The sequence below is a fragment of the Pipistrellus kuhlii genome, unplaced genomic scaffold (assembly GCF_014108245.1).
Source record: "Pipistrellus kuhlii isolate mPipKuh1 unplaced genomic scaffold, mPipKuh1.p scaffold_m20_p_45, whole genome shotgun sequence".
In the NCBI taxonomy this organism is placed as follows: Eukaryota; Metazoa; Chordata; class Mammalia; order Chiroptera; family Vespertilionidae; genus Pipistrellus; species Pipistrellus kuhlii.
Window position 1 is genome coordinate 777,342 of NW_023425546.1, and position 13,592 is coordinate 790,933.

Here is a 13,592-nt window from a genome sequence, read left to right on the forward strand (position 1 = left end):
ATGTAAGGGGAAAACTAAACTTCAAAACCTACCATGAGATCAAAGGGTATTAATTTATTCATCAGAATAAATAGGTTTAGAAATTAGATTGGGAAGATAAATTAATGTTAGAAACATAGTACATAGGTTAGTGTGTGTATATACTTGTTTGCACTAAAAGGTTTTTAAGTTTAAGTATCCTATATAATAAAGAGGTAATATGCAAATTGACCATCATTCCAACATACAAGATGGCCGCCCCCATGTGGACACAGGTGGCCACCACAAGATGGCCTGCAGGGTAGGGAAATTGTGGGTGATCAGGCCTACAGGGGAGGACAGTTGGGAGGGACCAGGCCTGCAAGGGAGGGCAGTTGGGGGTAATCAGGCCTGCAGGGGAGGGCAGTTGGGGGTGACCAGGCTGGCAGGGGGGGGCAGCTAAGTGTCGATCAGGCTGGCAGGGGAGTGGTTAGGGGATGATCAGGCTGGCAGGCAGAAGTGGTTAGGGGGAATAAGGCAGGCATGCAGGTGAGTGGTTGGAAGCCAGCAGTCCTGGATTGTGAGAGGGATGTCCAACTGCCGGTTTAGGTCAGATCCCACAGGGGTGCCAGATTGGAGAGTGTGAAGGCTGGGCTGAGGGACACCCCCCTCCCCTCTGGTCTCTAGTATTAAACTAATGTTATAATTTGAGTTTTATCAAATATTTCTGATTTTATAGAAAGCTTGACTATACATAAAAAAAAACAAACCACTCTTTCCTTTTGAATAGCCTTGTTCAGTTTTATAAACATCTGGGAACATACTATAGGGAAAGGTTTTCCATACTCAATACCATTTTAGAACTTCCTTTGCCCATGTTTTATATGATGACTAGAGGTCTGATGCCTGAAAATTCATGCACTGGAGGGGGGTCCCTCAGCTTGGCCTGCCCCGCTCTCATAGTCTGGGAGCCCTCAGGGGTGGGAGTGACCCGGCGATCAGGAGAAGGAGACACTCCCATCACACTCTGCTGCTGCCACTGCCAGCAGCACAAGCCTCGCTGGCTTTGATTACCTGAGCCTTGGGCAGCCCTGGGAAGTTGGGCAGCCGCCATCTGAGACTTGCCTGCATCTCAGGCATCAGCTGGGCAGCCACCATCTGAGGCTTGCATGTGCCTTGGGCCAGCCCTGTGTGGCTGGGGGACTGAGAGTTGGTCTGGCCACACTGTGCACCTGGCACCCAGTGGGACTGTAAGGACTGGGATTCTCTGGCGGGGCTGAGGACACTGGGTGCTGCCATCTTGTGGCTATGGGCACCACCATATTTGTGTCAGTGTGACAGTCAATTTGCATATTCCATCTTTATTAGATAGGATACCTAAATGATGAACATTGGTGAGTTAGTTTTTGAATATGCATTTGAGATACCAATATTGGCTGAAAATTGTTACACACCCTTCTTGAGATTTCTCTCCAATAGAAATCTTCAGAGGTCAAAGTGGACCTGAATAATCACATCAGTGTTTGTACATTAATTGATAATCATGAGATTTTTCTTTACTGTGAACTTCCTATTATTCAGAAAGGTGTGTACTTGTGTGAAAAGATTTCTTCACAGTTTTTACATTGATAAGAGATTTTCTAGAGCCATTCTTCGATCTGATTTTTACACTTGCTTCCCTTATCTGCAGGGAATACTGTCTAAGGTCCACAATGGAAGCCTGAAACTGCAGATAGTACCAAACCCTATAGACCATGTTTCCTCCTATACATACAAACGTACATACATACATACATATGATGAAGTTTACTTATATGTCAGATAATTCCACAGACAGGAGATTTATTCTTACTATAGATCTTAACAACCTCAGCAATAGATTTTTATCTTTTCTTATTGAGTCAAGAACTTTCACTTTTCCACTTAAAGACTTTGTGGCATCTCTTTGGCGTTTCCAAATTGCTAGCTTCACCACTCCCATGCTTTGGGCCATTGTAAAATAAGGGTTATTTGAAAAACAAGCACTGCTACAGCTGATCTGATATGAAGGCGGTTACTAAGTGGCTGTTGGTCAGGGAGTGTATATAGCATGGAGACGCTGGGTGAAGGGATGAGTCATGTCTTGGGTGGGATGGAGCAGGACCTCTTGAGATTTCATCATGCTACTCAGCACAGTATAGCATTTAAAACTTATGAATTGCCCGAGACTCCACCCCATCCAAGTGGAGCACAGAAGCCCTTTCAGTGGCTAGCTTTCTTGTTCCCAGTGAATGGGACTCTCCTAGGGAGTGAAATATAGGAATTTAAAGCTTGTCTGTTCCTATACCAAAGAGGTGGGCACGCCTGCAACCAATTGTGTGGGATTCAACAAAGCTTGTCTGTGCCACCCCGAGACTCCGCTCCATCCAAGTGGAATACAGAAATCCTCCTAGCTGAGACACTTCTGATAGCCAATTGGCTTGGAGATCAATGCTTCCCAGTGATACCAACAACAAGCAAGGCTTAACAACAAGACTGCACACACAGCCCACAAAGGGCTACACCAAGACTGTCCTCCTCAGGTAACTGGGAGGCTGACTCACTGAACCATATAGGACACATTAGCACACAAAGCCACCCTACCAACTCAGGGAAGCTGTGAAAATGCTGAGGCAAGGAAACAGATCACAAACAAAAGAAATGGAGGAAAAGAAGTGACTGGATATAGAGTTCAAAACCACGGTTATAAGGTTTTTCAAGAATTTTCTAGAAAAGGCTGATAAAATAAACGAGACCTATGAGGTAAACGAGACCTATGAGGATATGAAAAGGGATCAACTAGAAATAAAGAATACATTTTCTGAAATAAAAAATATTATACAGAGTCCTAAAAACAGAATGAAAGATCATAAGAATCAAGTCAAAGATTTGGAACACAAAGAGTCAGAGGACACTCCTCCACAGAAGCAAGAAGATAAGAGAATCCAGAAAGTTGAAGATAGTGTAAGAAACTTCTGGGACAATTTCAAGCAAACCAACATCAGAATTATGGGGGTCCCAGAAGAATAGAGAGAGCAAGATACCGAAAGAATACTGGAAGAAATAGTGACAGAAAACTTCCCCCACCTGGTGAAGTCCAGGAAGCACACAGAACCCCAAACAAAAGGAATCCAAGGAGGACCACACCAAGACACATCATAATTAAAATTCCAAGAGCAAAAGACAAAGAGAGAATATTAAAAGCAGCAAGAGCAAAGCAGGTAGTTACCTATAAAGAAGCACCTATACGATTGTCAGCTGATTTCTCAACAGAAACCATGCAGGCCAGACGGGAATGGCAAGAAATATTCAAGGTGATGAATAGTAAGAACCTACAGCCAAAAATACTCTACCCAGCAAAACTATCACTCAGAATCGAAGGCCAGATAAAGAGCTTCACAAATAAAAAAAAAGCTAAAGGAGTTCATCACTGCCAAACCAGAATTATATGAATCGCTGAAAGGGGTTCTTTAGGAAGAGGAAGAAGATATAGATAAAAATTATGATCTACAAATACATAACTATCAACAAATGAAACTAAAAGCCAAGGGAATTAAAAAACCTGATGAACAATATTAACTGTTGAATATAATAGAATCAGAGATATGGAAGGGGAGTGGACTGACTATTCTTCGGGAAAAGGGGAGTGGTGGGTGTGGGAAGAGCCTGAACAAAAGCTATGCACCTATGGAAGAGGACAATGGGGGGTGGGGAAAGGGCAGAGGGTGGGGTGGGAACCTGGTGGAGGAGAGCAATGGAGGGGGAAAAAATGAGGAACATTTGTAATAATATGAACAATAAAGATTTATTTTAAAAAATAAAACTTATGAATTGTGTATTTCTGGAATTTTCCATTTAATATTTTCAGACTGAGGTTGACTGGGTGATTAAAACTACAAACAGTGAAACTGTGAGTAAGAGGGCACTGTAGTGAGATAGCTATTTTGTGCCACCTTCAGGACATCTAGTGGGTTTCCCTCCCATATTAGGACTCCTCTGGCGGATTTCACACTTTTCAGTTACTGTGTACAACCTCTCTCTGGTGTGAGCACTCAATGTAGAATAAATTTCATGCTCTAAGTGAATATTTTCTCACATACAATTCATTTATAAAACTTTCTTTTTAAAAAAAATATATTTTATTGATTTTTCACAGAGAGGAAGAGAGAGGGATAGAGAGTTAGAAACATCGATGAGAGAGAATCATCAATCAGCTGCCTCTTGCACACCCCCCACTGGGGATGTGCCCGTAACCAAGGTACATGCCCTTGACCGGAATCGAACCTGGGACCTTTCAATCCGCAGATCGATGCTCTATCCACTGAGCCAAACTGGTCCCGGCTAAAATTTTCTTTCAGGCGTCTTCAAACTACGGCCCGCGGGCCACATGCAGAAGAGTCTGATCCGGCCCGCCATGTTTTTTGGGCAGTGAGCGCAGCCGAGGTGTTACAGTAGGAATTAGTAGTTCATATAGTCCGGCCCTCCAGCTCTCTGAGGGACCGTGATCTGGCCCCCACTTTAAAAAGTTTGAGGACGCCTGGATAAATCTTCTAATGTTCAAAAAAGATTTTGTAGCCAAAACCGGTATGGCTCAGTGGTAGAGCGTTGGTTTGAGGACTGAAAGGTCCCAGGTTTGATTCCGGTCAAGGGCATGTACATTGGTTCCGGGTGCATCCCTGGTAGGGGGTGTGCAAGAGGCAGCTGGTCAATGTTTCTTTCTCATCTACGTTTCTAACTCTCTATCCCTCTCCCTTCCTCTCTGTGAAAAATCAATAAAATATATTAAAAAAAATATTTTGTAACCATGAAAACACACCTCATTCATGACATTCAGAGTTTGCCCTTAGTTGAATGCTCCAATGGGAAGAAAGAGGTGGTCTTTTACTGACACCACCTACATCTGGTGCACAGATCAGCCTCTCTCCATGTGAATTCTCATTGTCAAAGTAGGGGAGGACAAAGGGCTGGGCATCCCCACAATTCCCACACTCATTATGAAATTATATCCAGTATGACATTTCTGGCATTTCCTTATTTCTTACATTCAAAGGGTTCCCCGACTGCATTCTGTGAGGTATAAGGCGTGTATGCTCCCTGAATGATTTCCGCACATTTTGCACTGAAAAAAAAAAAAAAAAGATTTATCTGTAGAGAGAATTTCCTGATGTTGGATAAAATCTGAATACAAGTATTTTCCACATTCATTACAATCACTAGAGGTCTGGTGCACAAAATTTGTGCAGGGGAGGGGCAGTGTCCCTCAGCCTGGCCTCCACCCTCTCCAATCCGGGATCCCTCGGACATCTCTCTTACAATCTGGGACTGCTGGCTCCTAACCGCTCACCTGGCTGCCTGCCTAATCACCCTAACTATTATACTTGCTGGGGGGCAGGGCCAACCCTGAGAAGGCCCGTCTGCCTACCTGATCACCCCTAACCACTGATCTGCCTACCTGATTGCCTCTGCATGTCTGCCTTATCACTCCTAAAAGCTTGCTGGGGGGCCATTTGCCTACCTGGTCGCCCTTAACCACTTGTCTGCCTACCTGATCACCCCTAACCACTGGTCTGCCTACCTGGTCACCCCTAATCACTCTGCTTGCCTGTCTGATAGCCCTAACTGCTTGCTTGGGGGTGTAGCTAGCCCAGCAAGGGGCCATTTTCCTACCTGATTGCCCCTAACTGCTGGCCTGCCTACCTAATCTGCCTGCCTGCCTGATCTCCACTAACCCCTTACTGAGGGGCAGGGCCAGCCCAACAAGGGGCTGTGGTGGTTCTGGTCTAACAGTCATTATGGTTGTGACACCGTTAAGGTCTCTGGCCTTTTATAATATAGAACAGGATTTGATAATTTGCTAGAAAGGCCCACAGAGCTCAGGGAAGCATTTACTTAGGCTTCCCAGGCTATTGTAAAGAACACACCTCAGGGGGCAGTGTAAGGGGAGGGGTGCAGCGTCTCTGTGGCCACTCTGGGCACATCATCGTCCCAGCACCTGGGGTCTTCACTAGTCTAAAGAGCTCTGAACCCCTGTAGTTTATGGTTTGTGTGGAGGCTCATTGCTGAGCAATAATAGAAAAAAAGGTAGGTCTCTGCCAGCACCAGACTCCTAAAACTCTGGCAAATTCCTAAGTAGAAAGAGCACTAGGAACATCTTTGTTCTAATGGGGTGACGCTGGGTGGGGTGGTCGCTGGAGAGAACATTCCATGATCAGAAGCCTGGGAGGGTAGCCCCCCCTTCTCAGCCAGGGGAGGGACTGGAAACGGAGTGAGTGCTGGCCACGCCTCACGAGGGGGGGGGAGAGGGAGGGGGGGGAGCTCCGGGAATCCCAGGAGCAGCGGCTCAGAGCGCTTCCAAGTGCAGGAACCAGGGGGGTGACGCCCCCTCCACAGGGACAGCCTCCTGAGCTCGGTCCTCCCAGCCTCAGCCTGTCACTCCTCCCCAGGCCTCGTCCCGTCCTCTAATGAAGCTGTGACCGTGCTCCCCTGCGAGCTGCTCTAGCGAATGAGCCCAACCCAGGAGGGGCTGGGGGAACCACGGTCAGATCCGCAGGTGGCACCTGGGCTTGCTGTTGCATCTGAAGCACGAAGCGTGTGCGCCGTGAGGAGCCGTCCTGCGGGACGGAGCCTTCACCTGGAGGGTCCGGCAGTCCCCAGGAGACAGCGTCAGGTCTGAGCTCAGGCCCAAGACGCCGGCTGCCGCCCGGAGAGCTGCTCGGTGTGGGAAACCTCCAAACACTGGGACCAGAAGAGCAGTGTCTGTGTGGGCAGTGGAGGAGCTGCTCAGGAAGGAAAGGCACCATAGGGGAGAACGGGGTCCCTGCGTGGAGAGCTGAGCTTTCCCTTCACGGTTACATGGGCACAAAGCGTCAAACCACCGGCAATGGGGACTGAGTCCCCCCTGCATCTCCAGAGGGGCTGAACATGCCCCCCTCATCACATGGCTGAGCCCCCTGAGACCAGCCCCATTTCTAGGAGCTTTCCAAAAGTCACCGCGTTAACATAGACACAGGTGTTCTTAGAGCAAAAGATACTCTTTGCCCCTTTATCTCTCACAAAACCCAAAGGTAACAAGCAGTGCTCCCATCATGACATTTCTCAGGAGAGCACAGGGTGATGTGAGCTCCGGCGAGGTGAAGAGAGAAAGCCCAGCTATGTACTTCTTACACCTCAGCATCACAGACGTTGTTTTATTTAAATCTGCATCTGTCTGGCAGCCTGACCAAAGCACCCACATTCCCATGGACAGACGGACACTGGCAGCACTGAGGGCGGGAGAGGAGTGTCCACAGAGGGTAGAGAAGCAGGACGGTGCCTGGGCTGAAGGCTGAATTAATTTCCAGACAAATAACCAAATTAAGGCTAGTCCCTACCTTTTTACAGTTTAGCAGCAGAGAGGATTAGAGCAAATCTTCACTTACTCAATGTAAACATTTGAACAAAGCCGCTACTTTGAACACTGCTGATTTTTATTTGCTTTTACGTTTCAAAGTTATCAGAGATATTTTCCCAGAAGATCCTACTCTTGACTTGGTAAAAGGATTTTTTACAGACTTAAAGATATGCTGTTCTTTTAGACGAGGAGTGACTGGTTAAACAAGATTCCACCCTACTTTAATTCTTCAGCCTGTAACCATTTCAAAATACAAAATTGCATTTTAATATATTTTATTGACTTTTTACAGGGAGGAAGGGAGAGAGATAGAGAGCCAGAAACGTCGATGAGAGAGAAACATTGACCAGCTGCCTCTTGCACACTCCCTACTGGGGATGCGCCTGGAACCAATGTACATGCCCTTGACCGGAACCGAACCTGGGACCTTTTAGTCCTCAAACCAACGCTCTACCACTGAGCCAAACCGGTTTTGGCCAAAATTGCATTTTAAATGTTCTCTTTATCTCGTTACAGGTTGAAATATCTGATATGTGAAAATTGCAAATATCTATATGCATTGCACATCATAAATACGTTGTTATTTCTCAGACCTTCCAGCTCTCTGGTCCTCATAAGAAAAGTGCAGAGAGTATAGGACATGGAGGACAGGATGCTGAGGCTTCACCAAATTTCAGTATGAAAATATTTTGCTTTATTTTCCTTTAAACCTCACGGCATGGGGGGTACAGCTTCATGCTGGTTGTGCTATCATTTTCCTGCAAACTTGCTGGTTACCCTGCCAACCCCTCATTTACTGATGACTTGCTCACCAATCCTTGTCCCAGGCATTAGCTTCACGCTCAATAAATCACTTTCTACAGTAAAGAAAAAGCAACCCCTGAATTTTGGAAGCAAAATGAAACAAATGAACTGGTGTGCATTCGTTTCTTAAGATCACTGTAACAGCCCTCAGGCCGCGTCCCCCACTAAGCCTGGTGATTTGGAAGAGCAGAAGTTTAGTCCCCAACAGTTTTGGAGGCCAGAAGGACAAGATTAGTTTCACTGGGACCCACTCAAGGCAGCGCCAGGCTCCCTGTGGAGGCTCCAGGGAGAGCCCGTTCCTTGCCTCTGGTGGCTCTTGGTGGCTGTTGTCATAGCGTGGCTTGTGACTGCATGCCTGGAGCATCTGCTCCGTGGCCACACTTTCTCTGCCTTCCTCTCATAAGGCATTTGTGATTGCAGGTAAAGCCACCCAGACAATCCAGGATAATCTCCCCATTTCATAATCCTTACCTGTTCACACTGGGAAAACCCACATTTCCATGTACAGTAACATTCACCAGGCTCAGGGATCTGGGGGCCATTATTTAGTCCACCACACTGAGTGTCCAGTTGGTGTTAAAACAAACAGGAATTTCCCCAAGTTGGAATATGCAAATTGACCGACACGGTCAAGATGGCTGTGCCCACAGTGGAGGCCAAGTTCTGTTAAGGAGCCTTAATGAGCAAATCAGCAGGGACCTGCGGCTGTGTGGTGCTGGGCCCCCTGCCTGGTGGGCTTACGGGGACCTCAGGCCAAGCCCCCAACCCTGGCACCGAGCTGAGGGGCCTCAAGCCATGCCCCCCACCCAGCAGAGCTTGATGGGGACCTCAGGCTGTGCCGCCTGGCTTGGCACCCGGCCAGGGACCTCAGGCGCATCCCCTGCCAGGTGGGGCATGGACAGGCGACCTCAGGCCATGACCCCGGCCCAGTGCTGAGCCAGGCAGCCTCAGGCCAGAACTCCCACCCTGGCGCCAGGCGACCTGAGGCTGCACCCCCCATCTGGCAGGGCTTGATGCGGGATCTCAGGCTTCGTCCCCCGCCCAATGGGGCTTGACAGGGGATCTCAAGGTGCACCCTCCACCCCAGTGCCAGCTGGGGGACCGCAGGCCGCGCTGCCTGCCCTAGCACCTGGCTGGGGTCTTGAAAGGGGATCTGAGGCTATGCCCCCCACCATGTGGGGCTTGATGGGGAACCTGAGGTTGCGCCCCCTACCGGTCGGGGCTTGACAAGGGTGGGGCCAGCTGGGTCTGGGTCTCATGCGATTTTGAGGCCCTGCGGGTGGGCAGGGACGGGCCTGTGTGGAGGAAGTGTGCGGGGCGGTACGGGGCCTGGGCACGGCTGTGGGAGCAGCGCAGCAGGAACGAGGCTGCCTTTTTGCACCAAAGGAAGGCGCTACGCCTTCTCAGAGGGAGAAGATGAAGCTCCGATGCGGGGCCGACCCGCTCCCTCGAGGAAACCCCGTGGACAATGCCCTTCAGCCCGGAAAGCTCAGCGGCCGGCGGACATGGGCGCGGAGGCTGCAGCCGCGCTCCCTGGGGCGGGCCTCTCGGCCGGGCTGCAGAGCTGTGGTCCTGAAGGCCCCGGCCCCCGGGGAGTGGCTTCTGCACCGAAGAGCTTTAGGGCCGAACCCCTCCCTGTGGGACACAAGTGGGGCCGTGGCCGCTGCTTCCCACACCCGCCTCACCCTGCCCCGCAGGAGCCGAGCGTCGCTGAGGGTGGGGGTGACAGGTTTCCAGTTGAGAATGAAAAGACGCCCTCGCCGGTGTGGCTCAGTGGATAGACCATGGGCCTGCAGCCAAGGGCCCCAGGTTCGATTCGGGCCAAGGGCACATGCCTGGGCTGTGGGCTCGGTCCCCAGGAGCCAGCTGGTCAATGATTATTAAAAAAAAAAAAAAAAAAAAGCCTGGAGAACTGAAATTATGTGTTTTTGTGTTTTTGTGTTTTTGTTTTTTAAAGAGCGAGCGAGCCATGAAGTTGGCTCGAGGGGTTGTCTGCATTTGAGGACTGAAGTGCTGATTTGACCGCATGGATTAGGAATAAAGTGCAAACTTGAATCCACGTTGCCTTTCAAGACTGGAATGCATGAGCACCGGCAGGGAAACCTCTCCTGGACCCCACTCAGGTAGCCCCTGGGGGGGTAACCTCCTCAAGGGTGACCCCCTCAAGGTGACCCTAACCCGGCCTCCACTCGCAGAGGCAGAGGAGGGCGTGGGCGCGGTCTCCACCCGCAGGGGCGCACTGCTCACCCAGAGTTCTTTCTTTCTTTTCTTTTCTTTTTTTAAAAATATATTTTATTGATTTTTTACAGAGAGGAAAAGAGAGGGATACAGAGTTAGAAACATCGACGAGAGAGAATCATCGATCAGCTCTCTCCTGCACACGCCCTACGGGGGATGTGCCCGCAACCCATGTACATGCCCTTGACGGGAATCGAACCCGGGACCTTTCAGTCCCCAAGCCGACGCTCTATCCACTGAGCCACACCGGTCTCGGCCTCGCCCAGAGTTCTTGCGCAGCGCTGACTGCTGACCTCCTGAGCAACCTCCACCCGCTTCCCTGCTGAGCCCGGGTTTCTGGGGCCTGTCCTTCACTTCATGCAGCAAAGATCCCGCCCGCCGGCGTGGCCCACTGGGTGCAGCATTTTACCGAAGGGCTATTCCCGGCCAGGGCAATACCCAGGTCTCCCGTTCTTGCCCCCTCCTGGCAGGTACTGGAGACAGCCGTTTGATGTTTCTCTCTCTAATATCAATGAAAACATTTCCTCGGACAAGGATTTAAATTAAGGGGAAAAAAAAAAAAAATCCTGCCCTAGCTGGTTTGGCTCAGTTGGCATGTGGACTGAAAAGTCCTGGGTTCAATTTCCGTCAACGACACAGGCCCGGGTTGCGGGGTCTATCTCCAGGAGGCAGCTGATCAATGATTCTCATCATTGGTGTTTCTGTTTCTCTCTCCCTCTCCCTTCCTCTTTAAAATCAGTAAAAATATATTTTAAAAAGTATCCTAATTGACTTTTATTCCTGGACACTTTCACTCCCCTCCCCTCCCCCCTAGGAGTGTTGTTGCTTTTATTGGCCTGCTGTTTGGCTTAGCCAAACCACACCACTGCGTACAGGCAGAGTAGGCTTACTTGTATAACGGGTTAATAGCAAATATTTTAGGTTTTGCCATTTTTTTATGGTTCACAACTTTGTCTTTATAGCAGGAAAGCAGCCATAGGCAATACTTAAATGAATGAATGTGGCTGTGTTCCAATAAAACTTTAACACATTTGAATTTCATGTGTCAGGAAATATTCTTTTAATTTTTTCAATCATTTAAACCCAATGTATCATATTCTAGTGTAAAACCTGATGCTCAGAATTTAATATAGTATTCCTGGTGTAGCCTTTAATGTACAGTGTAGGGAGATTATTACTTCTCAACCTCCGAGGATACCCCTGGTTTGGTATGACCTAAGATTTTTCTTCAGGAAAACATCTACTCTGTATGCTTGAAAGAGGTGCCTTCATTTTGCTTCCTATCTTCTCGTTTATAAGCTACAGGGTTCCCTGAATTCTCAGAGGGTAAAGTTTACACTAGAAAGGGCTCTTTTGGGAGAGGCAACATATCATGGGCCCTGAGCATCCCTACATGTTCCTCCTGCTAACTATGCCAAGAAAGCAAGGTCTTAACGGCTCTCTCCCTGGCCATTTCTCAGGCACGTGTTTACAGCAAGGAAATACACAAGGCAGTGTCTCCTGGAACAAGGAGCATCTTGCTTTCCACGTACGCACTGTAAGAGCAATGGCCGCCCAAGCAGTGCTGCCTTCCTGTAAAGCAGTCCTGTGCTGGAATCCATCTAGGCCAGTCTTCTCAGCCTTCCTAATGAATGTAATCAGCAATCCCTAATACAGTTCCTCCTGTTTGGTGACCCCAACCATAAATTATTTTAGTTGCTACTTCATAACTGTAGTTTTGCTACTATTATGAATCGTAATGTAAAAAGCTGTGTTTTCCGATGGGCTAAGGTGACCTGTGTGAAAGGGTCATTGGACCCCCCAAAGTGTCATGACCCACAGGTTGAGAACCGCTGATCTAGGCCTACCTGTTACCCTCTTGTGGGAAGTCAGGGGTGGGGGTGGGGCAGGCAAGAGTAATCAGCTTAATATGAAGTCCAGCTACTGCTTTTGTCATGAGTAATAAGTTTTTTGTCTAATACCAGGAGTTTCAGGTCTTGTGTCAGCATCCATATTATCTTTTAAGTGGGGCAAAACCCCAAACTCTTCACAGTATGGGACAGATATGTAAAATAAGTTTTTTTCTGAGAGTACACATTTTTTTAAATTATATTGTTAAATATCACCCAAAGATATTTTTTTCCATTGTTCCTTACAGTGGAAGGGGGAGAAAGAGAAGAGGATGCAGAGAGAAAGAGAACATCAATGTGAGACACACATCAGTTGGTTATTTCTGCACTTGCCCTGACAGGGGCTAGAGATCAAACCTGCAACCCAGGTACATGACCTTGGCCAGAATCCAACCTGCAACCCCAAAATGTACAAGGGGTGACACTTTAACCCCTGAGCAATGCCAGCCAGAGCGGAGAGTAAGTATCATCTTGAGTATTTTGCAAATGCTCCTGAAGGGAAGCATTAAACACTTACTGAGGGCACTGTGCTTGTTATGACACAGAAATGAATGGGTCTCTCCCTTGTAGGGAACATTCTCCAGTATGAGAGTCAGCCTAACCCCTCCGTCTCACATTCCAATCGAATTCATTAGCATGTCCTTCAGACCCTAGCTTCGTAACACACCCAGCGCTGGGTCACTTCTCAACCACCAGTTTCTCTAAACCACTGAGACTGCTTCCTAACTGGTTTCCTTGCTTCTGCCCTTGAATCACTTTAGAGCATTAGTCTCCTGGGGAGTGGAAAAAGCACTGATATCCAGGCCCCATCCCAAGTGAATAATTCAGGGTCCTGGCACTGGTACTTTTAAAAGCTCCCTAGGACATTCTGATGTGCAGTTGAGAGTGACCCACTGCTGCTGACAATGAAAAGATATGAAGGGTTTTAAGGAAACCATGACATGGTCAAATGCACTACTCAACCTATTAAGCTGTATGTGATGTTAGTCTCAGGTGTTTTTTTTTTTTTTTTTCTTCCCTTTTCTTTTAAATGTGCATTAAAAAGGGTAAGATCAGGGGCAGGGTGAACAGTTACCTGGCTACAAAATAATCTAACCAAGAGCTGACTAAAAGCTAGAAAAGAGTCCATCCAGAGTGGCTATTGGCGGGGCATTGCCCTGTGCACTGAAAGGTTGTCAGTTCAATTCCTTTTTAGGGCACATACCTGGGTTGCGGGTTCAATCTCCAGTTGGGAGAAGTACAGAAGGCAACTGGTCGATGTTTCTCTCTCACATCAATGTTCTCCCCCCCCCCCC